The 8,225-nt window shown below is 44.8% G+C and overlaps 1 pseudogene; it reads left to right on the top strand.

The window, feature by feature from the left end:
- Positions 1 to 2,413: 2,413 nt before the first annotated feature.
- Positions 2,414 to 7,988, top strand: LOC145349485 (ubiquitin-like FUBI-ribosomal protein eS30 fusion protein pseudogene; annotated as a pseudogene).
- Positions 7,989 to 8,225: the final 237 nt, after the last annotated feature.

Here is an 8,225-nt window from a genome sequence, read left to right as displayed (position 1 = left end):
CTGAGGGTTGCTGGCCAACCAGATGCCATCTCCCCTGGACACTAAACCCTGGAACACCTGGATAACAAGGACACCTATGTCAGACTCCTATTTATTGACTACAGCTCAGCCTTCAACACCATTATTCCTACAAATCTCATCTCCAAACTCCATGGCCTAGGGCTCGGCTCCTCCCTCTGCAACTGGAATGCTGCAATCTGTAATGATAAGCAACATCACTTCCTCCATGATCATCCTCAACACTGGTGCTGTGTTCCCAGCCCTGCTGCCATCAAACTTATGAATGGACCTACCTTGCATTAAGTTGATCTTTCTCTCCACCCTAGCTACGACTGCAACAATATGTTCTGCACCATCTCCTTTCCTTCTCTATGTACAGTATGCTTTGTCTATATACCACAAGAAACTTTATTTTTCACTGTATACTAACACATGCGACAATAATAAATCAAATCACATCACCTTTGAGGTATCTCTAAATCTGACACAGGGTGCTAGGAATTTACGGTCCTTTGTCTAAACAGGAGGAATAAGGGAGTCTGCAAAGGGTTACAGCTAGGTTCAGTGAGTGGGCAAAAGTTTAGCAGATTGAGCATAATGTGAAAAAATGTGAGGTTGTCAATTTCGGCAGGAAAAATAGAAAAACAGAATATGATATAGATGTCGAGAGACTGCAGAAGACTAATATACAGAGAGACCTGAGTATCCTTGTACATAAACCACAAAAAGCCAGCAGGCAGGTACAGCAAGTAATCAGGAAGACCATCTGAATATTGGTCTTTATTTCAAGGGGAATGCAATGAAAGTGGGGAATCTTGCTTTGGAGGAGGTCACAGCTGAAGTGCTGTGTAGAGTTTTGTATCCTTATTTACAGAGGTATATATTTGCATTGGAGCTGTTAAGTGAAGGTCCAGTCAGCTGATTCCTGAGATAAAGGACTTGGCTTATGACAAGGGGAGAGTGAGGGATGGTGGTGTCAGACATAGTGAAGGGGTCAGACTTTGGGATATGAATTGTTGTGGTTGTTAACTTAACCAGCACTATTTAACTTTATCAAGCACGACCCTGTCTGAATGATCAGGCTAAACCTGATTAACCCTTGCATTTTGAAATTCTGAATACTGAATTCTAAACGCATGACCACAACCAATGTTAGCTGAACTAATAGCTAGTTGCCTATTTTATCTTTCTCCCCATTCTTGGCGATAGGGTCAGATCATGAAACTAGTAATATGAAGCATAAATCCATCTTGCTACTCACTCACATATAGCACAATTGATTGGTATAAACAGACAAACTGAACTCATACAAAAAATGCTGGAAAAGCTCAGCAGGTCTGACAGCATCTCAGGATGACCCTTAAGGGTAATTGCTGTGTACAGGAATATTTCACTTCACTGTGTGTGTGTGCCGAACAGTGCTCCTTCACATGTGTTCTGCGTATATTTTCATGAGCAGTGTACATGCACAAGCTTCAGTGCTGAAGCAGAGGTATGTGCCATGCCTTCCACCTTAGCTACAGCATGCAGCTGTGACCCTGACCTTGATCCGCTGTGTGGATGAGCCAAGCTACTCATCTTTCTGGAATGCAGTGGGTCAAGGCAAGATTTTCCAATGCTACCAGTCCCAGAGCTTTAAATTCCCACCCGAGGTCAATGGAACTTTTGCTTGTCTGTCAAATTCTCCTCCCGCCTGTGATGATGAGCCATAGAAACATTGAAAATAGAAGCAGGAGTCGGCCTTTTCCTGTACTGAATCCAGACGCTGCGCACACTACAGCCACAGAGTGAATCCAGGCCTTCTTGGTTGCTGCAGGGGATGTGTCAGCCAGCAGGGTAGAGGACAGGTCAGTTCCATTGGACATCTTTCACCAAAACCTGAAGGTTCAGATCAGAAAAGCTTCGGGAAGTTAGACCCACCCCTTCCTCTCTATCTGTTCTTTATGATATTCTATGAATAAAAATGTAAGGCTAAAAGGTCAGTCAGCCATTCACATTACAATGCTTCACTCATTTTTGTACGTCTACCTGTAATAATCATTTTCACCACATCAGGGCTTACTGTTAAGGTTTGGTGGAACAAATAGTTCTACACAAATGCTTGGTGCTATGTATGTTACAAATGTGACTCCAAGGTATCAAGCTGTGCTGCATGTTTACGATGTAGAGATGCTGGCGTTGGACTGGGGTAAACACAGCAAGAAGTCTCACAACACCATGATTATCAACAGCTCTATTGGTTTACTCCCTCTTAATCACTCTGTTATGCTATGACTGTGTGAAGTTTTGAAGGACCTGGTCAATGCTCAGTTGTGTGGGATCATCTGATGGATGGTGGCCGGAGGACAAGTGAATAGGGTAATAACCATATCATTATTTATCTTTCTCCCATTGAGTCTTGGCAGCTAGGTACATGACTGCAGAAGATCTGTGCCAGTCAATGACGGTAAGTCAATATCATCTGCATGCCTGTGTCTTGTGGATCCACTCCATGGTTTCAGTGTTTCAGTACAGTACACTGTGAATAGGCAGCAACAATGATAATGTTTTCCATGCAGGGCACCCGATCCAAGTCGGCTAACAATTGGGCAACATTTATAGAGCTCAAACTCTTCTGACAAGTCACTGACATCTCCAAAAGAGCACAGGGGCTTTACTATGGACAGCCAACCTCTCAAGTTCACCTTTTATTGTTTTGTTTTTATTTTTTCATTATTTTTTCCTTCATTGAAAGAGAGGTGGAGTTTAAAAACAAGGTTATGTTGCAGCTCTATAAGGTGCTGGTGAGGCCAGACTTGGAGCACCGTGTACAGTTTTTGTCTCCTTACTTGAGAAAGAAAGTACTGGCATGGTAGGGGGTGCAGAGAAGATTCTCGAGGTTGATTCCAGAATTGAGAGGGATGGTTTATGAGGAGAGATTGAGTAGTCTGGGATGATATTCATTGGAATTCAGAAGATTGAGGGGAGCATCTTATAGAAACATAAAATTTGAAAGGAATAATAAGATAGAAGCAGGGAAGTTATTTTCACTGCAGATGAAACTGGAACCAGGGAGAGTGGACTCAAAATAAGGAAGAGCAGAGTTAGTACTGAGTTGAGAAGGAACTTCTTCACCCAAAGGGTTGTGAATTCCCTGCCCAGTGAAGCAGTGAGGCTACCTCATTGAATGCTTTTAAGGCAAAGGTAACTATATTTTTGAACAGTAAAGGAATTAAGGGTTATGGTGAGCGGGCGGGTAAGTGGAGCTGAGTCCACAAAAAGATCCGCCATGATCTTTTGAATGGTGGCGCAGGCTCGAGGGGCCAGATGGCCTACTCCTGCTCCTAGTTCTTATGTTCTTTCTCTGACGGTGTTTTTTTCTGTACCCGAGTCACTCAATCCACATCAGACCACACCGTGCTCAGTCACTAATTCCAGAGTCACCATCCTGATTCCTAAAATCTTTTGCTCAATAAGGCATTAATAGAAATCAGGTTCATGGATCCAAGAATCATTCTGACCTTACATCCAACTCGCAAATGAAAATCTAGATTCAGAGACCGCTTATTTGTGTAGATCAGGTTAATTCCAGGTCTCAGCAAGGCAATATTATTTCACAAAGGATTACTGCCTTCAGAAGGCTTAAAGCTAGACTAAAAACCATACAGAGAAAAAATTAAAACCAAAGCAGTTCATAAAATACAAAGCTTACTTATGCAGTTCACATAACTCGGAAGAATTTTGATACACATTCTCAAATTTGGTGTTGGCCATACAAGCCAGAATCTGGCTTCTCACAATTCAGATTGTGCTACAAATATCACTTCCTACAGAGTGACAAAATAATTTTCCTCTTATTCCTTTCCAGAAAACTTGCATGAAAGCAAAGACTGGATCTCAGTCAAAGAGTCTGTGTTAGCAAATTCCCATTTAGATTCCCTTTTCATCATTGTCCTTGATCATCCACTCCATCTCCATAGAAGTCAAGAGTATATGATTTGGAAGCTGCGAAAAATGCCTGAAAAATGGATGTAATCAATTTGTAAAAGGGGACGTGACTCTGCTGTGCTTGTTCTCTGTTTATTTAGCACCATATCTGATGTTGGAGTAATAATTCATAACGGCACAATGATTACTTAAATTGCTTACGAGTGGCAGAGTGGCACAGTGATTTGTACTGCTGCCTCACGTCGCCAAGGGCCTGAGTTCGAATCCCGGCTCGTGGAGTTTGCACGTTCTCTTCATGTTTGCATTTGTTTCTTCCGGGTGCTCTGGTTTCTTCCCACAGTCTAAAGATATGCGAGTTAGGCTAATTGGTCATGTTAAACTGCCCCTTAGGGCCCGATTTTACTATGTTTATTCAAAGTGCTGGGCGTAGTACAGATCTGACTTAGAAATCTGCTTTCAGGCACCCCCATATGCTCTCAGCCATCTCCAGTCCGATTTGCGCTGTGCACTGCTGGAACGATCAGAGCTCTGAACTGCTCATGTACTGTTGGAAAAAAATGTGAAAAAGCGCGCCCGTGTCAGGTTGCTCCCAGGCTGCGGAAAATGGAGAAAGCGGCCTGGAAACGAAAAGCAGGAGCAAGGGTGTATCTTGCGGGGTGGGGGGGGGAGGCGGGTAAGATGTATCTTGGTTGGGGGCTGGGGGGGATGCGGATGGATCTCTGGGGGGAGTAGCTGGATCTCTGGTGGGGGGCAGGGTGGTGTGCTGTCACTCTGCAGGCAGTCAATGAGGGGGGGAGGGGGACAGGGGTGGCGATTGGTCTGGGTAGTCAGGGGTGAATAAGGGGGGGGCAGTGATGTGTGTGTGTGTCCCTTATCCACCCCCCACTACCCACACACATCACTGCCCCCCCTTATTCACCCCTGACTACCCAGACCAATCGCCACCCCTGTCCCCCTCCCCTCCTTCTGATTGCCCACAGAGTGGCAGAGGGCTCCCCTGCCCTCCCCCACCAGAGATCCATCTATCCCCCCCTGCAGAGATCATTCTGCCCGCCCCCCAACTAGAGACCCATCTGCCCCCCTCCCCAGAGATCCATCTGACCCGCCTTCCTCCTTCTCCCCCTCCAAGACAACGATCTGCCCTCACTCCCCCCCCCAACAATGAACTTGTCTCACTCCCCACAGCCATCCCCCCCACCCCCGAGAATGGTCTGGCTTCACTTCCCTTCCCCCTCCAGAAGAACATCTGACCTGCCTCCTCCTCCCATGACCAGACAACGAACAGCCCTCCCCCCCCACCGCCAGACAATGATCAGCCCTTGCCCCACCAGAGATACATCTGACCCAGCTCCTCCTCCTCCCCTTCAACCAGACAACGATCTGACCTCACTCCCCTCCTCCCCGCTCCAACCAGAGAATGATCTGACCCACCTCCACCTCCACCCCCACCACTGATCTGAGTCGGAGAGCCGTTGGAAACACTGAACGCGCTCTTCAGAAGCTGGAGCACCCGACTCAGACTTTTATTCAGCAGGTCCCTGAAAGCTCTGTTCTGGATCGGCGAATGTGGTGGTAAAGGGGGAAATGCTGATTGGGCAGGCAGTTCATTAATTCAATTTAAATTCATGCAAATGCATTTAAATCGTCCCGATTAACGGATGCTCGTCATTTAAGACCTTCTTGCTAGGGTTACAAAGTCAGTGATCAAGATCAGGATATAAAGAGAGATGAGAGTGAGGCATTCATTGGTGTATGGTATAGTAAAATTCACAGCGGCTGCAATAGATACCAGCTGAAGCCAGCTGAGAAAACATAGAATCCCTACACTGCAGCAAGAGGCCATTTGGCCCATCTAGTCTGCACCGATTCTCTCTGACAGAATACCATACCCAGACCCTTTCCCCCTCCCGATCCCCATAAACCCATACATTTACCATGGCTAACCTATGTAACCTATACATTTTGCGACACTAAAGAATAACTTAGCATGGCCATTCCACCTAACCAGCACATCTTGGACTGTGGGAGGAAATTGGTGCACCCGGAGAAATACTGGTCACTAAACTGGACCTATACTAATATCTGCACTGATGACGACATGGAAACTGGAAGCCCTTACTTAATTTCCAAAGAATCCAGTAGAATTGCCAGTGTATTAGTTGTTGCCAATAAAACTCAGTTGAAACCAGTTAACACCAATTGGTGCCAGTTCAGGGCAGTTCACTCTTCAATTGGTCTGAACTGTTTGCTTCCTTCTGGATTACTGATCTTTTTAAGAGGGGAACCAATTCAGGAGTATCTTGAATGTAAAATGAGTATATCTTCTCCAAGTTCCAGATTCTATGGCTTACTCTCCACACCTCGAAACATCCTCTGGATCTCAATCATAGCAAACATTGGAATCTTGAGCCAAATGCTTTTTGCAGCTGAGGAGCTTGATAACCTTAAATTTCCATGCTCAGAGTTGAAAAATAACCATTTGTTGATGCTCTGCAGAGACATTTGCTATGTGCATTGCCAAGTTTAAGGAGAGAAGATGCAAGGGGAGGCTTGGTGGTCAGGCATGCAGTTAAGCACAGAGGTCAGTTAGCCAGACAGCTAACAAACCAGTTCAGAATGATGCCGAAATGTTGGGTTTGGTCCACATTCTGGCTGAACCCCAGGGCCTCCCTGCCCCATAGTAAAACCTGTACCTTTAAGACTTGATTACCTGTTAAGACTCACATTCCAACCATTATTTTGTAAATTGAGTTTGTGTCTTTATATGCCCTGTTTGTGAACAGAACTCCCACTTACCTGACAAAGGAGAAGTGCTCCGGAAGCTAGTGGCCTTTGCTACCAAATAAACCTGGTGGACTTTAACCTGGTGTTGTGAGACTTCTTCCCATAGTAAACCACAGTGTGGTTCAGCCAGCCTTGAATAATTTTGGATGCCACCTGGGGAGGGAGGAGAGGAACTCAGAGGGGAAATTGAAAGGTCCTTTCATTTCCGGAAATGGATGGAATGCTTCCCTTTGTCAGATCTGCTGAACAGAAATACCTCAACCAGAAACGCCTCAACCAGAAACATCTCAACCAAGAACATTGAATCTCTAAGTACAGAAGGACAATTTTTGACCCACTGGGGGGAATTTTGCTGTCCCACCTGCCATGAGAATCATAGCAAGCGGAAGAGTGGACCATGCATTTACCTTGGGCGGGATTTTCTGGTTTTGAGGCAAGCACAGCTGGAAAATCCCATCCATTGAGTCTTTGCAACAGCTAACTAATAGTCCTATTCTAATTTGCTGCTTTTCAATATGTATATACAATGCTCTTTTGAAAAATTGTATTGAAATTGCTTCCCCCATTCTCACAGGTAGTTTGTTCTAGACATATCATTGCTGCATGCAAAAGCCCCCCTCACCTCCCTCCCAGGAGGGGGTGTAGTGGGTGTGTGAGAGATGGCTGAGTGGTGATGAGGGCAGTAGCATAATAATAATGTCACTGGACTGGTAATCCAGAAGGCCAGGTCAATGCTATGGGGGAACTTTGACAAAACAGGCATTAAAAAAGTAGCTCTCCCTCTCTCTTTGTTGTGAGATGACAGGCAGGTTGTCATAGTCTTCACTGGAACCCGGCCACCATTTCTGAACAACCGTGCAGCTGTTTTTATGCGCTGAGAACACCCATCCTCTTGATGTGACTGGAGAAGAGAGCGTTGGGGAAAGTAAGGTCCATGTTAAATTTCTGGAAGGAGTTTCTGCTATTGACCAACTGATCCTTTTGGTTGACACCCCCTTAGCTGATAGTGCCATCACAGGCTAGTATGGTATCAGTGAGCACTGCACTCGACACTCAATCATTGGTCAGCAAAGTCCATGGATCCCTTTCTCTAGCTGGAATTTAAAAGGTCAAACCTCAAAGGTTGCAAAACAAGAGAAAAGAAAAACAAAGAATGGTCGTGTAAAGAGATGAATGCAGTAAATATTATGTCATACTTTGGCAAGAGAAAGGGTCTAAATTCAAATTTCCAAATTCTGTTTTGCAATTTTCTGTTATCAGAAACTGACTTTTTTTAATTCAGTAATGAGTTGAGGTCCATTCTTCACTCTCTCACTCTCTTACTATTGTGGTTCACTGTACTGGAACTTTCAGAAATCAAGTAATGGCTTGCAAGGTATTAGTCATTTAAATTCTGTACGGTGATGAATAAAAATACTCCATATTTGAAAGAAAAAGTAGTGTCAGTAATGGTTACCCTGAAATGATTGTTGATTGTCAGCTGGTTCACTAAGGTCCTTTAGGGAAATAAATCT

Source organism: Carcharhinus amblyrhynchos, chromosome 10, assembly GCF_965287045.1.
Source record: "Carcharhinus amblyrhynchos chromosome 10, sCarAmb.v2.hapA, whole genome shotgun sequence".
Lineage (NCBI taxonomy): Eukaryota > Metazoa > Chordata > Chondrichthyes > Carcharhiniformes > Carcharhinidae > Carcharhinus > Carcharhinus amblyrhynchos.
The sequence above is the reverse complement of the archived record's forward strand: the minus strand, read 5'-3'. Positions and strand labels throughout refer to the sequence as shown.